General features: G+C 54.3%; 1 long non-coding RNA gene across 1 annotated transcript; it reads right to left on the reverse strand.

Annotated features, from left to right (window-relative positions):
- Window positions 1-229: 229 nt before the first annotated feature.
- On the reverse strand, window positions 230-5,058 carry LOC139080978 (uncharacterized). The gene is made up of 2 exons (XR_011535867.1): window positions 4,453-5,058; window positions 230-3,419 (listed from the first exon to the last, which is right to left on the reverse strand). It is a non-coding gene; the product is annotated as an uncharacterized lncRNA (long non-coding RNA).
- Between the last annotated feature and the right edge of the window lie 16,049 nt (window positions 5,059-21,107).

Raw genomic sequence — 21,107 nt, forward strand, 5'->3', positions numbered from 1 at the left:
GAGCCAGTTAGAGGGGCTCTGCTGGGACCTTCTCTTCAGAGACAGCCCACAGGCCGTCCCAGGCTCAGGGGCACCAACATAAGCTGAAGTTCCGCCTGGAACAAGGACTGTCCAGAAGCTTCCTGACTCCAGGAGGCTCGGAGGAGGCTCTGGGTCTCTGGACGTCAGCTGAGAGTTTCCTTCCGCATTGACAGTTGATTCTACTGCACAAACAGACACAACTCATATCTATGGTTTCAGTAATTTGTTTATTATTATAAAATGTTTTAGTAAGTACTTTAACAATGCATCTCATTATTTTAATCAGAAGTTATACTTTCACACAAAAAGCACAAGAATCTGGGTTATGTGCTAAAATCCTGCCTTGGGTGCCCTTTCCCAGTGGGTCAGCCCTGGTTGGGGGGCTGCTCTGCTGGGCACTGCTGGCCCCTGGGGGCCTCTGGCAGAATCGCAGGCATTGCAGCCACTAGGAGGACCCCCTGCAGAGCACCCACCGACATCATTTATGTTCACAGTCAGTGGTGTGATCTCTCCTTAGACTGTGAACTCTCTAACCATTTCTTATCTGTTTCACTCATTCATGCATCCATTCGATCAATAACTGTGTAATGAGTACACTGTTTTGGGGGCTCCACGTGGTGGGACTCCATTGCTGAAGCAGACAGAGGAGGTCCCTGCCACATGGAAAGACCATTCCAGGGACCTAGAGACAGCTGAGTGAGCATGTCCAGGGGCCAGCCAGAGGGCCAGAGCAGCAGAGGGAGGGAGCAGGAGGGGCCGTGGTGGAGGAGGCTGAGGGGCGAGGCGTTCTCATGTTCCTGTCCCGAGGGCCTGATGTCGTGGGAGGTCTGAAGCACAGTTGTGACAGACGCTCATTGCTTTGAGAATTCCAGCTCTGCAAGAAGGGACCGCGAGGGGGAGGTGGACACGGGAGACCAGAGAGGGGGTGCAGGAGATGGTTTGGGCTGAGGTGACGATGATGGAGATGGAGAGAGACTCTGGAGGCAGAACCAGGTAGTGAGGAGTGGACGGGGAGGAGAAAGCTCAGAGGAGGACTGCTTCCTTGTGGCGTGTGAGGGGAGGTGGCTCGGTGAGGCAGAATGTGGGACAGGGAGATGGCATAACGTCTGTTTGGCAAGAAGTTTGCTGAGGATCCTGAATCTGTGACCCTTGGGTGCTGCCTGCAGCAGCTGAGTCACCCAGGGGAGCTTTGCAGGGGGGCTGCAGACCAGTGGGAGCCGCAGAGCTACAGGCGCAGCCCCCCTACACAGAGCCCCAGGGCGGGTGGGCTGGCCTGCTCCGCGCATGAGGCCTGAGGCCGCTTTGGTGCAGATGCAGTGGATGTGTTGCCATTGCTCCGTGCTCTGCTCCACCCGCTGACGCCCACGTCTTCCTGGTCTTGTCCTTGGGCCCACCCTGACCTTTGTGGTCTTCTTGCTTTACGATGGAACGTCATCCATGAAAAGGAGTGCATCAGGACCGGCAGCAGGTCCCCCTGGGCGGAATTCACTTCCTCGAGGTTGTCGGCCTGAGGTCTCCGTTCCCCTGCTGCCTGGTGGCTGCGATTGCTCTTGACCTGCATTCCACTGGATGGAGCCCCTTTTCCCCATCCTCGAGGCAGCAAGCGGAGTCCCTCTCACTCTTTGCTTCTTCTCTCCAAGCCCGGCTTCTGCCTCGCCTCTCCTGCTCCAGCCAGAGAAAGTTCTCTGCTTTTGTAAGGGCCTTTGTGAGTCGACTGGGCCCACCCCGGTAATCCAGGGTAGGCCCCCCGATTGTAAGGTCCACGGCCTCAGCTACATCTGCCAAGCCCCGTGGCCAGGTATGGCGCCGTGTTCACAGGCTCGGGGGTGTGGACGCAGGTTTGCAGCACGGCCCCGAGGCAGCGGTTGTTCATTCATCGTGCAGACCTTTGGGGAGGACCTACTACGTGCTGAATTCACGCCATGCTAAAAAGGAGACTCTTGTCTTCACGTCTCCCCCAGCCCAGCACTGGGACAGTGGGGGAGGGGATGGGTGGTCCTTCGGAGGCGGGTGCTCCAGCCGAAGAGTCCAGGATGTGGGGGGCTGGCCTCTACAGGGACCAGTGACGGAGGGGAAAATCAGCTTCCACGGGGCTCAGCTGAATGGCGGAATGTTCTGGGCCTGCCCTGCTGCCCACGGGAGTTTTCATGGACCCCGCATGCCGTCAGTCACTTCTGCCTGATATCAGAGACAGAAGGACTTTAGAAATTACTTAGTCCCAATGTTTCCAAGAGAAATCTCCTTCAGGCGATATAAAACAGATTAAAAAGTAAAGAGTAGCTCTGGTCAAGCTAGGGGTTACAGAGAAGGTGAGGATGCCCCCTACCCGGTTGGCAGGGAGCAGGGGAGTGGGGGTAGACCCTGCCCATCAGAGCCTGCGGGCTCCGCCGGAACCCCACACCGCTCAGGGCTCGGCTTGAAAACTATGGGAAACTGAGGCCAGGAAAGGAGCGTTTTCTCAAGTCCATTCCGCTCCAGCAACGATCGGGACTCACGGTTCAGTGCTCTTTCCCTTACACGGTGTTGATGACTCTGAGTCGTAACTCACAGCTGGGGCGGGGCTGGAAGGCCGGCCCCTCCTGGTGGGATCACTTCCAGGCATTTAGGAATTCTGTCTAAAGGGTGCTCCCCCACCCGGCGACCAATTTGAGCTCCATTCCCCTTCTGCCTCTCTTCCAGTGTGGAGACCAGCGGCCCCCTTGCAGACATTTCAAAACTTTTTCCCTAAGAGCCTCGCTCACACGGACGCTCTCTGTCACACACAGCCACCGCCTCACTTGCTTTCCCCACTTTTGAAGGAGGGTGATGTCAGGTCGGGCCCACCGGGAGCAGCCCGCTTCGCGCTGAGACGCCGATCCGCAGGCTTGCTCCTGGAATGTGTTTTTGTTTGAAGCTGGGTAGACTCTTTCCAATAATGTCCCCTCTGTGGCCCATCAGCTCAGCGCTCCCTGCCTCCCAGCTCTTCCTGCTTGCCTGAGAGCCTCAGCTACGTCCTGGACTCCACACAGAGCAGATTTACGGGCCTTGCAGGCTGTCTGAGAGGCGGAGGAGCAGCCCAGCCCAGAAACAACAATGCGGCATCTGCCAGATGTCAGGCGGAAGGCCCCACAGTCTGCCTGTCTCCTGGATCCTACCCTTTCTCCTCTCCCTTCCTCCCTTTCCTCCCCTTCTCTTCCTTTCCTCACCCCCTCTGCATCTGGGGTGCTTCGCAGATGCTCTGGGATGCTCGGTACCACATTGGCTCGAGGAGCTGTTCCATGGACATTTCTTTGGGAGCTGAGATCAACTCTTGCTGGTGGGTTCACTTTACTTTCCGGAGGATGTTCAAGTCAAATGATCTCATTAGCTGTGGCCACTGGGCAATGCTTGTACCAGCTCTGCACGGCTCCTGTCAGCCCCTAGTAGGAGAAAGAAACAAATCCCTCAGTAGGCCATAGCAGTCATTAACACTCTAGCATAAATTAAGTCCTGCTACTCTCTCCAAAAGCAATCCTGCAGGATCAGAGAGCTCCACCCCAGTGCAGGTGGAGAGAGGTAAAGAATAGGGGCTTCAGGAAGCCGGAGGGAAGCAGTAGGACCCCAAGGTTAAGGGGGGAGCTCTGGGGTCTGGCTGCCCAGCTGAAGTCCCTGCCCTACCAGCATTAGTTGTGTTAGTGGTTTCTCTTCTCCTGCCTCAGCCTGCTCGTCTGTGGCATCTGGTGATGCCTGCACCCACCTCACAGGCTGGTCCTGGGGAGTCTTCCAAGGAAAAAGCCTGTGAAGCTGTGGGCACTGAGTAAAAGCTAGCTATTATGATGACTGAGTTTGAGCCCAACGTTTATTAAACGCCAGTAAACGCATGGATCTCTTAGGATGGAATGGTTTCTCTTGAACCCTGGAGAAAATCTCCCAAACCCTTAGAGTTCAGTTTAAGGGATAAGGATTAAGAAAAGGTGATATTTAGGAAAGTGGAGTTCCCTGGTCAGTGCTCTCTGCAAAAGTTTTCTCCTCAGATCTGGGAGGATATATTTCAGACTCATTGCAATAAAAACATAAAGCTTTAAGTTCTCAAGGAACTTGCAAAGCCTGAAGGGTGTGTCCAAGGACGGGGTTTGAAGAGCCGGCTTAAGCTTGGTGGGGAGCGCGCTGGCGGGGCTGTCAGGCTGGGGCGGAGAGCGCATGTCCGGTTTCTGGGCGCTGGGGTCACCCGACGGGCCCTGACTTTGCTCATGGGGCGCAGTCTGCTCCGCCAGCTCTCGCGGGGCTCCTTTCCCACCACCAGCTCCCTTCCATCCCCCCAAAAGGTGCGACAAAGGAGCCACGGGGGAGCCTCCCCCAACCAGGCCTTGTGGTGGTGGCGCTGCCACCTGGTGGCCGGCTCTGCGCACTGCAGGCTCCCCGCGCCCTGGGCGACCGGGACCCACGACCCGGACCCCCTACCTGGACCCCTACCTGGACCCCCACTCGAACCCCCATCTGGCCGGAACCTGGCCCCGGAGGGGCGCTTTCAGGGACACTCGTCACAGTAGATCTGGGTTGGGTCCCTTTCCGCGTGTGCCTGCGCCACGAGTGAGCTGGATGAGGCAGGGCCCCCGCGCCGAGGGTGCCCCAGGCCGCCCCTTCCTGGTCTCCGTCCCCTTTGTCGCGCAGCTCCGGGTCCCCTCCAGGGGTCAGACACGGTTGCACCCTGGCCTAGATGGCGGGCTGGGATCTCCAAGACTCGGCCTCTGATTCCCGTGCGAAGCCCTGCCCCGTCTTTCTGCCCTTCTGCAGAAGCAAAACGTGGCAGGTTCGGCATCTTGGCTGCCGACTGGCGGTGTTCACATTAGCAGCATGAATCAGCCGGCAGAGCTCACTTTCATTAAGCACCTGCGATGGCTCGGCGCTTTACACGCTCGGCCGTTCATTTCCTGCGGGCGAGCGTCTGGAGGGAGCCGCTTCACCGGCCTCTCGATGGAGAAGGCGCTGAGGCCCCAGTGCAGGCTAGGAGCCCAGCGCGGAGCCAGGATCCCGCGCCGTCCTGCCTGGCCCGGCAGGCACGCAGCGTGGGGAGAGCCCAAAGGACTTAGGGTGATTGGCCCAGCACTCTAGCCAGTGCCAGAATCCCCTGGAGGTTCCCCCCCCCCCCCCCCCAGTTTCTGATTTGTGGTTTGAGGTGTGGGGGCGGGGCTTGAGATTTTGCATTTCTAACAAGCGCCCTTGTCCTTGCTGCTGCTCCCATGGATCCACTTTGAGGAGCAGCAACGCTGACCCTATGTGATCTGGCAGTGTTGAGTCAGGCGCTGGAGATTTTAAGGGCTCTTCAGGACATTCAAATGTGCAACCAAAAGGTGAGAACCACCGACACAGTTCACACTTTTCATTTGGGGGAAACTGAGGCTCCAAGAGGGAAGGAAATTTACCCCTGGGTCATAGGGCGAGTCAGTCCTTCTGGGGCAAGGTCTTGGGTTGGTACTGCCGCACCTGGGTGTGACTCTTTTGGGGATGCATCTGTGTGCACTGCCGCGCAGGGACCCTAAGCGGGCAGGGAGCTGGGCTCAGGGGGCAGCAGGCGAAGGCAATTTCAAGGAGCCCTGTGAGTGTCCTGCTGTGCCCTCCAACTCTCTTCACCCAAATCCAGCTCAGGAACGTACACCGGCAGAGCTCCAGGCCGCAGTCCTCAGGGAGGAGCCAGGCAGGAGGTCAGAGCTGCCCGGAGACAGGCAGGAGCAGGCAGCAGGTTGAATGCAGGCAGGAGCTGAGCTGTGGAGCAGGATGGCTGGGGGCTGCAGAACCGGAGGGAACGTAGAGGGACGGAATGGGGCCAGGGAAGTGGTCCCGTCTGTGGTCCCAGGTTGACCCTGACCTCCTCCACCACCTTGACCAAGTTCCCTTCCAGGGCCCTCAGTTTCCCCTTCATTACATGATGGGACTCGACCCCATGAACGCCATGATGGAGAGTGAAAGTGCTACCTCGATGGCAGGCATTTTTATCCCTACACACTCTCCCACTGGACCTGGGGGGGACGGGGTCGCTTACCTCCTACATCAACTCTGCAGGCCCAGACCGCCGTTCTGCCTGACCACAGAGCCAGGCCTGCCTCATGCTCTGAGGCAATAAGCCACTCACTCTGGTGGCACACGCGAATGTTCTCTGTGGAGAGGTGGTGTGTCGACAAAGCAGGGCTGTAAATTATGTAGTGAGCCCTCTCCTCGTTAGTTAAATCGAGGAAGTGCTTCCAAAAGGAATGAGATAAACGGCCCTGGGCCAGAATGTTCCTCTCGCCGTAAGTGAGTGTAAATATTATAAATAAGCACATTGTGCAATCCATCCGTCAACCCAGCGAATTAACCTCTGAGAGGCGCACACTCCCCGGGGGATCTGTGCAGCTCTTCACTGCCCCGCCTCCCTGCACCCTAACCCTGGGCTTCTGGAAGGAAGCTGGCGGCTCTCATTGACTTCAGAAGCAGCGAATCTAAGTCATGTTGTCCTAACGAAGGGGGAGAGGATTCATGAGGTTTTCCCCACCCACGATCCATCTTTGGGAAGGGTGCAGAGAGAAGGGTGTGCCTGCTGGTCTCCCCTCCCCCTAAATTAGGAAGTCAGGAGTGCTGTGCTCATCTGGAAAGAAGCCCGATTCTTCTTTGGGGGGTGGGGGGGGAGGGTGTGAATAACGAGCTGGTTCCTGGCAACACAAGGGTTCCACAGGTACCCGTGTCACCGGGTCTCTCACCTGGCATCTCCCTCTGTGTCCCGGCCGTTGGGCTCTGGGGATGAGGCCCGGCGTTCTTAGTGAGGTCACGGGACAGGCTGGCCACCAGGAGGGTGAGGAAGGCAGCCATCCTCTGTGCTTGGACCAGCCTCTGAGGACAGCAGCGCTCCTTACATCACGGGCGTCTGTCCAGCGTCTTCACTCTCTGGAAGGGGAAGCGGTCCCTCTTGTGAAGGGTTTTTCCCTTCTCCTCATCTTCCTGCCCCAATCCACTCTTCCCCAGGTCCTGTTGGGCCATAGCACCTCCGAGTGCCCTCTCTGCTGCCCCGGGGGGGGAGAGCAGCACCCTGCTAGGTCCCCAGCAAGTGAAGGCTTGGCTGGTCCTTGACCGGTTTCTTGGGCCCACGTAGACGCTGACTATGGGTGAGGCCAGTCCCTATCCTCCTTGTTGCTTAGGCAGGAGTGCGTACCAAGCTGTGGGCTCCGTGGGGCTTGTTGGGTGAGCAGAAGGTGATGGGCTGGGTCCAACCTGCTGGATGATTGGCAGGTGGCAACCACACCTCCCCCTTAGACAGTCAGTCTGCATCAGCTGTGGCTGATGCGCCATCCATTGTGACCACTGGTCGCAAAACTCACTCACACTAGCCTCTCTTAGGTCTCTCTCCAGCCTACACTGAGCTGCCAGGAAAAGTCCCCATTGACTGGGGGGTGTGGGAGGTGTGGGGGGTGTGGGAGGAGACCAGTGTCCTTGCCTAACTCCTGGTGGGTCATTACCAGTTCCTTGGCAAAGAGGACAGGAAACTGGAATCCGGATCCAGCGGGGCAGGACGTGGAAGCTAAGTGTGGGTCCTCGGTCTTGGAAAGGAGGCGGGTCCTCACCAAGTGAACCCAGCTGACCCCACGTCCAGCTCTTCTAAGAGCACCACTTAGTGCTACCCTGATGACGTGGCTGGTGTCCCGCTGGGGCCAGGAGGGCCAGGCCCAGATCCTTGAGAGGAGACATCAGTGTCTGGGGTGCCGACAATGTCCCTGGGAAGAGGGGTGCTGGTGTGACCACCCTGCTGTTTCTGGGACTTCCTGCTTGGCAGGACGTGGTTCCCAACCTCGAGGGCCAGTCGCTGATGGATCCAGATCCGATAGAGGAACTTGCTTCCCAGGAATACCTTTCCTCCAGTAGGGCAAGAGGCGACATTCCCACTTCAGGGGCACCTCTCTCCAATATGGCTACAAAAAACCACACGCCTGGCAACGTTAAGAGGATATTTTCTGCAAACATTGAATTGGAGGTGGAGGAAACAGCATGTTCAAAGTCCGTTAATACAACAGGTTTGCGCTGAGAAGGTCTCGTGGAATGAGCGGTCATAATGTTGAGGCAGCACACCTCCGGGGGCCTCTTGCTGTGTGCCAGGTGCCACAGCCCGCCTGTCGCGTGCTCTCTCCTCTACCCTTGAACGACCCACAGGCGAGATGCCATAATCAGCCCCCCACCCCCCCCGCCCCCCGCCATTCACTAAGTCGGAAAACCAAGTCCCAGAGGGAGTGAGGCCCTGGGCAGAGGTCCAGAGCTGGGAGAGGCAGAGCTGGGACCCCTTGTGACTCCAGCGCTCGGTTCTGAGCATCAGGCGGACCCAGAGCATGAGCCGTTGCCCTCACCAGGAAGTGTTTCCTGCTGGGTGATCAAGCTATTATCAGCACTCAGCAAAAGATTCAATTTAGCGAATTTAATCCTATCGTGTCGATTATGGGTGTCCTAGCACATTCCAAAGTGTGCACAACAAAATGCAAATGGTGATTGGGTTAACATTGTACCATCTTAAGCAATAATAAATTAGCCCTCATTTAATAACCCACCTTCAGAGTGGAAATGGCTATGTTAATACATGATAAAATATCTTGGTCTGTATATACACAACACTCTGGAAAATACATTAAAAATTAATTATAGTAAAATCGATAGGATTAGAAGCAAAAGCCCTTTATGCGAAGGCAGTAAATGTGCTTAAGATCTTACGGGAAAGAAAAAAAAGTAGCGTTCTGTGATTAAGGAGCTGGGGAATGCTTATGGAAAACTTTTAATAAACGCTCTCTCCTAGGACAATTGAGATGACAGATATTCAGAATATGATTCCTTCTGGTGTAGACCCATAAAGTGATCTCTGTCACTCTTTCTTCTTCTCACGGAGCTTTCTGGGTTGGTCTGCAGATGGCCAGCCCCTTGTCCTCCTGGGGGCCACCAGCCAGGAGTCCCTGGGGGCGGATGTGGCACTCTTTCGGTCCCTGAGCTGGTCAGGATGGCGGGTTGGGGTGCGAGAACCAACAGCCCCACTCAGGACTACCCACAGCAATGTTCTGATTCTCCCTTACAAGGAGGTCACCGCAGGGCGTGACATTTCCAGAATGAACATCTCTCCATGGGATGGCTCCGAGTTGCATCTCCCCATCAACAGGTGTTTCCAAATCACTGTGGCCAGAAAAGAAAGTTCTGGATGATCTCACACCAGCAGCTTGACACTTCTGCCCAGAAGCCAAAGAAAGTCACGTGGCCATTCCTTCCCTAATGGGCAGGTGAGGACAGTCCCCATGTCCCTGGAAGGAGAGGAGTGGGAGTTTTGGGGAGCCACAGGCTGCCTTGGGGACATCTGACCCCAGGGGAGAAGGGTCCATGGAGTCGAGGGTCTCAGAGGGGCGCCTGACTAGCCCTACTCCTCTTGCTGCCCCAGTTCTGATGATGCTGGGAAACGTATCCAAGAGCAGTAGAGAGGCGAGAGCGCTGCCTTCACGCACAGAGAGCCCAGGTGGGGATGAGCTTAGGGGTGCCGGCTGTGTGTGCTGGCTCATCCCACCCCTAGAACCAGCCGGACCTGCCCCCATCCTCAGTGCTGGGCCTGGGCAGCCTCCCACAACCTCGCTCGGCCATGGAGCAGCAGCAGAGAGGGTCCCCAAGAGGCAGACGGTGGAGATGTGCTAAGCAGGCCTGGATATTCCTGTTTTAAAATGTAGATTTTATTACTATTCGAACGGTGAGGCCAACAGATCAGGAGACGATTGCCGTCGTAACGACAGTTTTTATCCTCAGTGAGGCCCCAGGTGTCAGAGCATCAGAAACACAGGAAATAAAAAGGCATGACTGATACAACTCCTCAAAATCCACACGAGTGAGTGCAGAGCAGAGAGAGGCCAGGCGTGCGTGTCGGGAGCAGGGAGAGACGGTCCTGTCCGTCCCACTGTCTCAAGGAGGTGGGGAAATGCCCCAAATGGTCACGGTTCTTAAATGTAGAGAACGTGCTACTCTGCGTGGCCGAGCTGGGATTTGAGCCCGCCTTACCTGCAATCATCAGGAGGAATGGGTGGAAGAAATTGACTTGAAATCAGGTCTGTTGACTGCTCCTGGAGGCTCTCATGTGACCCGCGTGGTAACTCAGTGGGGAAGACTCTTCCATTTCACAGAGGAGGAAGCTCAGGAAGCAAGTGGTCACATCCCCAGCTCTGAACATCTCGTGAGGATGCAGGACACCATCGTCCCAGGGGACTTCACTGTAGCACTCCTGCCCCTGCCTGTCAGAGAGGAGTCTGTGGTTGGTGGAGCCCTCATCCCAGGTGCAAAGGTTCCCCGGACACCGGGTGGGTGGAGAGTAAGGAGCTGCTGTCCTGGGATGACCGTCTTGGCTGCGTGTCTGAGCCCTTGGTCCTGTGTGTCTCCCAATGTCACTGTGCCCCTTGTCCTTTCATTCATTCCCAACTTGTCCCGGCCAAGGCTTGCTGTAGCTCTGCAAAGCCCCCTCCATGGCTGGGTGTGCTGCCTGTGGCCGCCTGAACAGCCTGGGGGATGCCCGCGAAGGCCTCTGCCCATTAGGGCCCGTGTGGAGGCAGCCCCAGAAAAAAGGCTCCTGCGGGCATTCGTGGTTCATGGTGTTGCACCCCCAGCTCCAGGACAGGTCCTGACAAATCTTAATTCTGCACCAAAGTTCAGAGTCATTCTGCTTTCTGTGCCTCCTTTCTTCCTAGGTTCCTTCTGGACGCCGCTCAAATTCTCCGCCTCTGATTCATGGCAGAGCAGCTGTCTGTGCCAACGAGAGATCGGAGGCTGTGGGTGAAGGAGCTTTTAGGAAGAAATCCAAACAAAACTTTATAGAAGTCACCCTTAATCACACTTTCCCTTTGTGGCTGGGACCTGGCCCAGGAACTGATTTGCGGCCCTTTAGTACAACTTGGAATTTGCCGATTATCCTTCGTATTTATGTAGCTTGTAAGTCTCCCCTGACTGCTGGGATGTCTCCATAAATACTCAGCGGCACGGACGCCGTGAGTGTGGGCTTGCTGGCAGTGGCCACGTTCATCCTTCAAAAACGGCTGGATCCAGGAGATGGATATAGTCCGAGCTGCCTCATGGCATTCTGCCGTCTCACTTGGGCTCCGTGGGTCATGGGACACATTTGGTCCTTTCCCTCTCTTCTGGAATGTCCTTGACATTTCTTGACCTCCCGTGGGCTGTGCCTTCTCCGTGTGTCAGGCAGAGGTACCTTGACCATCTCTGTTCGTCCTCAGTGGAATGCCTCACAATGGGGATAGTACTTCTATTTTAGGGGTGAGGATGGTGAGGTGGAGAAAGGATCAACGTCCAAGGTCACCCGCCTGAGGGAGGCTGGGATTTGAACTTCTGTCTTTGGGACTCCAAGCCTATGTTCTGACCTCCAAGCCACATATTGAATGTTTCAAACCAAAAAGGAGCCCTTCAGTGCCCAGGATGAAGCCAGACCCGATGTTTGAAGCCTCCTGGCAATTTCTCGTGTCAACCCCATGGCAGGCAGGTGGATTTCAATTCTGGAATACGAGCTGCCGTCATGGCGAGGCTGGGATACACCGCCGTGCCCCAGGCTGCATCAGAGCGATTTCCTCCGTCAACAGGGTGGGGATGGCTTCCAGGAGGAGAGGGGTTCATCTGGCTGTAAGTCAGGCCTGGGCTTATTGAAAGAACTGAGAATGAAGAGATCAGCCTCAGAGGAGAGACCATCAAGTGGCCCCTGAGTGACGTGGGGCGTGGGGAGGTGCAGTGTGATGGGAGGTGGAGTGACGACACCAGGAACAGTCAAAACTTATATGTTGACAGGGGAAGGGAAATTGGAGGCTGGAAGGAATGTCATTAAAACAGAGGAACAAGGCGCAGGTGAATTCTTCATGAAAGACGTTGTGTAAGAAAAGGGAAATTAAGACTCAAGGCATCCATTTTTGCTCAGCTCTCCAAGTCAGTCTTTCAGAGTAAATTCCAGTTAACTCCACCCACACAAGAGCGGGCTCCATAATGAGGCTTGATTTCTGCTCTCCCTACGGGAAGAGGGATGGGAAAGGCCAAGCCCGAGGCCGGGCAGCGCCCGGAGCTGCTGGACCTCCGAGAAAGGGCCGTGTTCCACAGCGCTGTGATGGAGGAGCATGGTGAACCACGTTCCGGTTCCAATTTTTGGAAAATTTTGAAATTGTACATAGTGTCATTTCCAAATGTAACTTCCTTGTGTCCAGAATACTCAGTTAATCAGGATAACCTGGCCGAATTATTTTTGGGGAAAACATTCTTGTTCTGGAGGAGCCATCTGCAATGATTTGTTTATTTACTTATTACAATTTCAGCAGAACAAAATTGAGCAAAATATTTTCTGCTCTGAGAAATGTCTGCATGGATCCAAATGTGACCAAGAGCCTCACCACAGCTTCTGTTTCCATTTTATATTCATACGGATATTTATCTACTATACAGAGATTTGCATATATGGATATGATGTATGTGTATGTCATGGTATATAGATAGATGGATGGATAGATAGATAGATACATGCACAGAGGGATGGGTGGATGAATGAATGCATGCATGGGTGCATAGATGGATAGACGATAGATAATAGATGGATAGCTACCCAGTTGGGGGTTGCTAGATGGATGTTTAGATAGATAGATAATACTAAATCATAGACGGGGGGATGGATGGATATATACATACATACATATATATGCATACAGGTGTACATAGATAGATAGATGGATAGATAGGTAGGTAGGTAGGTAGATAGGTAGATAGACAGACAGACATAGAAACAGGGAGAGGATGTTCCTTCCAAAACAGAACTTTCCACCCCCGGGGGCTGGTGTGAACGTTCCCCTGTCTAGCCCAGCAGGTGACTCAGTTTTCCGGGATCCTTTTCTCTGGGTGCAAGTCAGTGGCCATTGCAGCCGCCTCTTCTTCTGATGCCACCTGCACGAGGACGGCATGGGTGGTTGTCTGGACTCCTGGATGCCTGTGCTCACTGCACCTCGGTCCTGCTGTGGCTCCCACTGCCCCTCGCCACCACCGCTTGCATTGCTTGCTTGCTTAACCACACAGGCTTTGGTCCGGATGAGGACTGGAGAACGTCTTTTGCTCAGAGCTGCATCCCAGCCGCTACTGCAGTGTCTGGCGCATAGTAGGTGCTCCCTAAGGCTTTTGGAATGAATGAATGAATGAATGAAGCTCTGTGCAAGGTCACAAGTCCTCCGCGTGGCCTTCACTGCCCTTGCCAATGTTGCTTCCCAGGCCGCTCGGCTCTGCCCACCTTATTGAAAGCACGTTCTCTGTTCCACCAAATACTCGATCAGAGGACCTGGGCTCCCTGGGAGGGAGGAGAAAGCCCATCCCTTCCTGGAGGGATGCTCTGCTCCTGCCTCAGGCCTTGGTGGGGGAACCTGCGTCCCCCTAGACAATGTCTGCACCCCACCCCCTAGGAACTGTTTCTTGAGCACAGCTGGAGGACAAATTCTCCATATGGTTCCTCTGGGGACATGGGGGTCCCACCCTGTCCCTGGTGCGCTCTGCCAGCCAGCAAGTCTGAGTTTTCCTTGATTTGGGGGCCCTTGGGGTAACCCTAGAGGCGAGAGACCAGCAGGTGCTGGGCAGTGTTGACTTCTGACCGGGGCCTCCCAGGGACCCGTCTTGGCAGATTGGCTGCGAACAAACCTGCCACCCTGGCTGTCACCCCCCGCAAGGCCCTGGTTTGTTCAGAGGGCTGTTAGGGGACAACCAGCCCAAATTATTGGGGGCTCATTAGAGATGAAGACCCCAGCCTCACCCCCAGGCTGCCCTGGCTGGGATTCGTCTGGGGCCCCAGAGCGGGTGGTTCAGCGAAAGCCTCTCGCCCACCCCTCCCCTCACACTCAGGTAGCTCTGGTCCCCCAGGGCGGGGGTCCTCTGCACTGGAAGACCTGTATTCTGGGGCCCAGCCTTGAGTTTTGTCCCTGCCTGGCTTCTTGGGGACCAGCTGTAAGACTTTGGACAAGCACTGTCACTTGCCTGGCCTCATGTTGTCATCTGCTCAGAAGAGAAAGCAGTGCCTTCTCTGGGGGGCGTTGGGGGGTTCAGTGCTACGAGATGTGTTGGCCACCTTGTCTGGAGCCTGGCAGACGCCCACAAACTGCACATCCCCTCGCCACCCCTCCCCAAGTTCCTTAGACACCAGGAGACCCCTGCATGGGGAGGAGCGTGGGGAGGCCCTGAGCCGGCAGGTGGTTCCTTGTTGCTGTGTTTGAGAAGAGAGCCCTTCTCTGAAGGGGAGGGCCCTCGGCAGCACGAAGACAGGTGGCTTGTACACAGGCCCCATTAGAAACAAATATTTTATGGCCTTATGTTAACCAGCCCCATTTATGTCTCATAATTTTTAGTACTAATATTTGGACAAGACAGGAAACACAGGCCTAAGGAGGATATAGGTCTCCCAGCAGTGCTTCCTAATTATGCCACTTAAATATACAAACAGTCCCACATGCACAACATACACACCTACACACGTCTGCACACACCTACACACAAGCACATACATACACAAACACATGTGTGCACATGCCTGCACACACGGACACACACCTATACACGCGTGCACTCGCACACACATGCACTGTCCATGCTTGTGGAGCAGCATCCTCCCCTGTTCCGAGGCCAGACTGGGTTCCTGGTGATCTGGCTTGGCACTGCAGTCAGCTGGTTCATGGCCGGGGCCCCAGGTCGACAGACGGCGCTCTGGTGCCAGGTGGCTGCTGGATTTGAGGAGGCGGAGCAGGCCCTGCAGTCTCATCTGAAATTGGGTAGATGGTGTCCTCACTCCTGGGCCGTCCCCTTGCATCCACGCCGGGGCACACGGGTGTCCAGCTGCCAGCCGTCTGTCTGTTTGCTGACTGCTCTCAGTGGTGGCAGCTGCTCGTCCATTCATTCATTCATTCATTCACTCATTCTGCAAACGTTCGTTAGGCACCCGTTAGGTGGCGGACGTGTGATGGGGAGAAGAAAGACTATTTGTGGTGGGCTGAATGGTGGTCCCCCACAGAGATATGCGCGCATCCCTGGAAACTGTGAATGTGAGTATTTGGAAATAGAGTCTTTGCAGATGTTATTAAATATCTTGAGATGAGGAGATCATTCTGGATGATCCAGGTGGCCCTAAATCCAATGACAAGTGTCCCGATAAGAGAAAGAGATACAGACAGAGAAGAGAAGGCCTTATGAAGACGGAGGCGGAGATGGGGCGCCAGGGAGTGCCTGGAGCCCCAGGAGCTGGAGGAGAAGAGGAGCAGACTCTCCCACCGAGCCCCTGGATGCAGCCGGGCCGGGACACCCTGACTGCAGACCTCTGGCTCCAGAGCTGTGCGGGCTTTTATTTCTGTTGTTTCAAACCACCAAGGTTGGGGTAATTTGATATGGCAGCCACAGAAACAAATACAATGCCAGTGACGTGGGATCGTGGTGGTGAAAGGGGACTTGCAGGTGCCGGGGCCCAGGGAGAGCCCCTCGTCCGGTTGGGGGACAGGTTCAAGGACACTCTGCACAAACAGCATATTAAAAACCAAGGCCCACGGCCCTGTGGCCAAGTGGTTAAGTTCGCGCACATTTCGGTGGCCCAGGGTTTCGCTGGTTTGGATCCTGGGTGCGGACATGGCACAGCTCATTAGGGCATGTTGAGGCGGTGTTCTATATGCCACAATTAGAAGGACCCACAACTAAGATATACAACTATGTACTGCGGGGATTTGGGGAGAAAAAGCAGGAAAGACAAAATAAAAGAAGATTGGCAACAGCTGTTAGCTCAGGTGCCAATCTTTAAAAAAAGACAAGGCCCCGGCTAAAGCTAGGTGTCTCCCTGATCTGCTCCTCTAGCACTTAGTAGGTGCTCAAGAGCTGTCTGTCCTCGCCTGTTGTTGGATCCTGAGTCACAGTGGCAAGTACAGGCAGGTGTTGAGGAAAAGCATGTGGTTTGGTAAAGAAAATTGACAACCACAGCACTGTTGCTAGCCAGCTGCTCTGTGAATCGTCATGGACACCCAGCTGGGACCGTCCTACACGGAAGGAGCACATGCTCCGTCAGGGTCCTGCCCTGAATGTCGCTACCTGTTCCCCCCTGGAACCAGCAAGAGAGACGCCCGTCCGACTTCTGCATTCAGAGCTCCCGGCGATGTCGTAAGGACCCACGGTGAGCCAGGCTCCGTCCAGTGTCGGGCGAGCCCTGGCTGTCTCGAGTCTCTGACACAATCCCTCTCCAGTTGATGTGATGGCAGTGAAGACACATCCTCTCCTTTAGCCGCTGACCCAGAACAGCAGGCTTCCTGAGGTCTCCCTTGAGCTTCTGCGGGTGGGGCCATGATCTGAACTTGATTGAGGAAGCAAGGGCTCCCTTGCGACCCTGGAAAATTCTGGGGCTAAAAAAATTTGCAAAGCGAAAATGCCCTGATGAGAGAGACTCGTCAGGGTCTTCCAGCAGAACCATGGGGACATCGGCTGTGATCTGATGTAGTTGCCAACCTCAAGCTTGGTGGGGACCCTGTTTCCCCAGGAAGGATGCCCTCTCCCCTGGGGCAGGCTGGTGACAGGTGCTCGCACAGTGCTCTCAAGCTCACGGGTGGAGGCAGCCTCGTCAGCTGTCGTCCAGCTGGACTTCTCCCTGGGCCAGTATCTGAGTGCTCCTTCTGTGCCGGACCCATGGCTGGTCTTTCAAATATGTCAGTTTGTTTAATGTCCAGACAACTTTGGAGCTGACGATGACTAGGATCATTTCCATTTTTTGGATGCGAATAGTTATACATGATCTGTCCAAGGTCAGCTAGGTCACGGGGGACAGATTTGGGATCTGACTTTTGTTCTCCATGAGCCATAAACTCTGATTGTCTCCTCGCCAGAGGGAAGGTGGTGGCCGGTGATGAACCTGTAGTGCAGGTGTTTGTGTGCAAAGTGGCCTTCGATGGGGCGCAGGGCTGTGTGTGCTCACACCCCTCTCACATCACGGGGCTCAGAAGGACCACAGACACCACGGCTTAACATCATCCCGCCATGTATCTCGATTTTCAAGCAAATAAATAAAAACACCACTGTCGATTCATGACAGTGACTCGCATGTCCTCCAGCCACGTGGAGAATTTTACACACATTCATTTGTTTAGTTTGGGGCTATTTTGGAATCTTGCTTTAATTTAATTTGTTGAGATTTGACTCGATTAAAGGGTATTGATCTGGGGTGCCTAAAATTGCTGCCATTTGTCAATAGTGGCTTGCTTGTAAAACCTCATTGTTCATAAATCAAGGCTTACTGTTCAATATGTCGTTATTACAGTCAGGGTACAGATGCAACTTTCCCCGCTGGCACATGGTGAGAGATGAACACCATTAAAAGTTGCAAATGCTCCTCTCAAGGAGTTTGCTCTTTGCTTTCATTTAGACTTTTTTTCCCTCCTATAATTTGGGGCCAAAAAACAAAGCTCACAGAGCTTAGCAGAGTTGTCAAGTTTCCGGAAGGACAGCCAGGCTGATGTCAGAGGGAGCAATTCCGTGTGGGGGACCATGTGGGATCACCTTGTGCAGGCAAACTCCACTGAGGCAGGAGAACTTCCAGAACAGGCATTGGCACCCTCGCATCCTGGGGCTGTGGAGCGTTGCCTTGCTTGTCAGTGTCTTTCCAGGATGGCGGCCGATGGGGCTGCCTTCTGAGCAATCTGTCCCATTTGTACAGATCTCCACCTCTTCCGGTCTCTCCAAGCTCTCTGGCACCAGCGGAAACGTCCTTTGAAAAGCTATCTCCCTCCGGAACATTTCGTCTTCTCGTTTTGAATTCCATGAGGTGGCTTTTCTGTCCTCTCCGTTCTTTCTTTACTGCGCTGTGCTGGAGCCTGCTCTGGAGCAGGGGCTCCTTCGTAGGTGGCACGAGGGGACACAGGGGTCACCATGAACTCCTGTCCCTGAGCTGGGCCCCCACAGGATGGATGTATTTTCTGCAGACACCTGATTTAACGGAGGCAATTGAGGCCCGGGTTCCTGGCGGCCTTTGCCAGCATTGCAGGACACTTGGCAGAGGCCGCTTGGGGTTCATTTCTGTCACTGTCTTGCATGTCTTCTGGCCCCAGTGCCCAAGGGCTGGCCTCAGAGGCCACCCTGGAATAGAGGGGCAGGAGGGGCTCAGACGCCTGGGTGGTCAGGCTTCCCACTGCCAGCACTTGGCGGCATCTCCTGCGACCACGCCTGTTGGATTGGGGAACTTGACCTTCCAGGAGAGCACTTGGGCTGAGGGGCGGGGCCGAGCATGCGTGGAGGAGGATGTGCTCTGAGCTGTTTGCAGGGCATGGAAGTCACCGGGCTTGTTTACTAGCATTGTTCTTTTATTCATAAACCTGCCTGGGAGAGGCTTGTAAATGACATTACCCATTTTGCATTAAGCAGGCCTGGCAGGGCTGGTGGCATCTCTGCATTCGAGGCCTTGTTTGGAGGGCCAGACTGGCTCACAGGCCAATTGCTCTGTAAGGTATCTTCAGGATAGGCCCACAGCTTGGTTTTTTAATCTAAAGTTCATTAAGGTGCTTTGTGCTGGGTGGAAGTCAATGGGTGGGCGTGGCACTGTTTCTGTGTCCTTGGCGGCTCAGTGGGGGGTGCAGAGCTGGCTCTGAGCCCTCATGCTTGCTCGCTCCTCCACCTCTACGGCAGATGCTCACCCTTCTGGGGGAAGGACGGGGTGGGGGGCACACACAAACATTTGTCTCATGTCACTTTGGATCCAGTCTGTCATCAGAGGGCTGGAGCTGGCCCTGACCTAATGGAGCAGAGCCAGCCAAGGGACCAAGCCACCCGGGGCCGGATCCAGAGAGGCAGAGGGCCCTGCTGCCCCCACATCAGTTTGGTCAACACAGGTAATCAACAATCATTCTACTGTAAAAGAAAGGGGGAGAGAGTTTTATTCGAGCCAAACTGAGGACCGTAGCCCAGGAGCGCAGCCAACACAAGGAAGGAAGGGCTGGAGAAGAGTGATTTTCAGCGGTTACACACCATTTACAAACCAAGAGACACACACGGAGTGGGACGGGTGTGCAGGCTTTCAAGGGTTCCAGGAGACACTGTGTTGCAGATTAGCATGTCCATGGCGGGCCGACATGGCCCTGGCACCTGGGGAAGGGAGATGCATCAGGCCTCACAGAAGGGAGGCATTAATCCTGTCTTCAGAGGGCACGTTCTTCACTGAGGATGACGATTAAAGCAGACGGACAAGGCATGTTGACAAGACACAAGACAGGCCTTTTGGGTTCAAATAAATTTAGGCCAAAGCAAGTTTAAACCAGAATGGCTTCCCCATGTACCTCGATATATAAAAAGCTCTTACATCAGTTCTAAGCCTAGCTGCAAGGGGGAGCTTTCAGAAACATAGGCCCTCCAGAGGGCGCCAGGACTGTGTATTATCAGATGCAGCCAAGCCCACTCAGCTCTGTCTGTGGACAGGTGGGGAACACTTCCCTTGTGCCTGGTAAAGAAAAATAATTATAATTGTTGCTTGGTTACAGGCACAGTACAGAGCCAGGCATGTGGTAGTGCACCTCACATGTTTGTTGAGTGAATGCACGAGTGACTTGGTATTGACTCACAGTTTCTGAAATTATCAGCACTGACTCAAAAAAGATATAAAGGAAGTCCTTCTTCTGTAGCTCTTCAAAGCCAAAATGACATTCATTATTCTTACGGCCACAGAGTTCTCCTTCTGGAATGTTCTGCTGGGTGTCAATGAGTGTTGTATACATCTGCACAGAAAAGAGCTTCAGTGGTCAAATAAATTTGGGAAACATTAAGATGAACAAAATTTAATTGCTACAGGACTTCTCAGGGCCTTTGATTAGTTCATGAGTACTGGGGAGCCTGTGGAGGGGGATATAGCAATCAATGGTTCCCATTCTTGTTTGAGTAAAGGCCTTTTTCTTTCAAACTGAGAAATTCTGGAAGCGATTGTCTGGAGCTGCACAGTCAAATATGGCAGCACTGGTTACAGCTGGGTTTGTAAATTTAAATTAATTACAATGAACAAAAACTAAAAATTCACTTCCTTGGTCACAATCGCCACATTTCTGGTGCTTAGTAGCCACACGTGGCTGGTGGCTACTGAAATAGACAGTGCAGAAGAGAGAGTTCCCAACATTCTAGAACGTTCTGTTGGACAGCGGTGGTCTGGACAGACATGGGTACTGAGAAGGCAGGAGACCGCGCAGACTGACCTCAAGGGGAGTACAGTGGTGGCTCTCAGCTCCTCTGTGAGCATCCCTTTCCTGATTAGTGAGGATAAAAATAACTGATATTTGCAAAGTGTTCACCAGGTCGGAGAGACTGTTCTTAGTAATTCACAGACTTTATCTGATTTAATCCCAGGAAGAATTCTCAGAAGTAAGTGCCATTCTTGGGACCCAAACACTGCAGACCCAGGTTCAAAGCACAGAGAGGGGAAGTGACTTGCTCAAGTCATACAGATAACACGCTTATGAGCTCAGTATTGAAACCCAGGGCTCCGAGACCGGATGCCACGTACCTACCCACCAAAGGGGCACTCAGCTGCGGTCCTCGCCCGCCCACCCGAGACGCCAGCCTTAGTTCCAGTTGACGTCTAGCTGCTTCTGAAAATTGTGTTCAACCTCAACAGGTGAAAATGATATATCCTTAAAGATCTTTAGAATAATGTGCCCCAGCTCTGAAGACGGCTTCCAAGAGGTGCCCAGCAACAAGTTCTCAGCACGAGCACCATGGCAGCCATGCAGGTTCAGCTGCCTTGGTTGCAGGACATTGTCCACTGCAATGCTGGGATGATGGCCCCTGGCGATTGGCGCAGACATGCAACGCAGTGTGTGAAGGCCTGCGTGTGCGTATCCTACGGATGTGTGTTTGTGGGTGTGCAGGGGAGGCCCCGAGACAAGCGCTTTCTTCTGTAGATCATAGAGGTGAGACTATTTCAGTGCCCAGAAAAGGATCCTAAAAATAGCTCAGAAGGCTGAAAGCAAGACACAACAGGCAGTTCCACTGAATTTGCTGCCTTTGGCCCAACTCGATGCTGGAAACGTCGTTCGGTCCTGTTGAGGCCGGCTTGTCTGGCCCCGGGGTCAGGTCTGCATGGCTCT

This window comes from Equus przewalskii, chromosome 2 (assembly GCF_037783145.1).
Source record: "Equus przewalskii isolate Varuska chromosome 2, EquPr2, whole genome shotgun sequence".
Classification (NCBI taxonomy): Eukaryota; Metazoa; Chordata; class Mammalia; order Perissodactyla; family Equidae; genus Equus; species Equus przewalskii.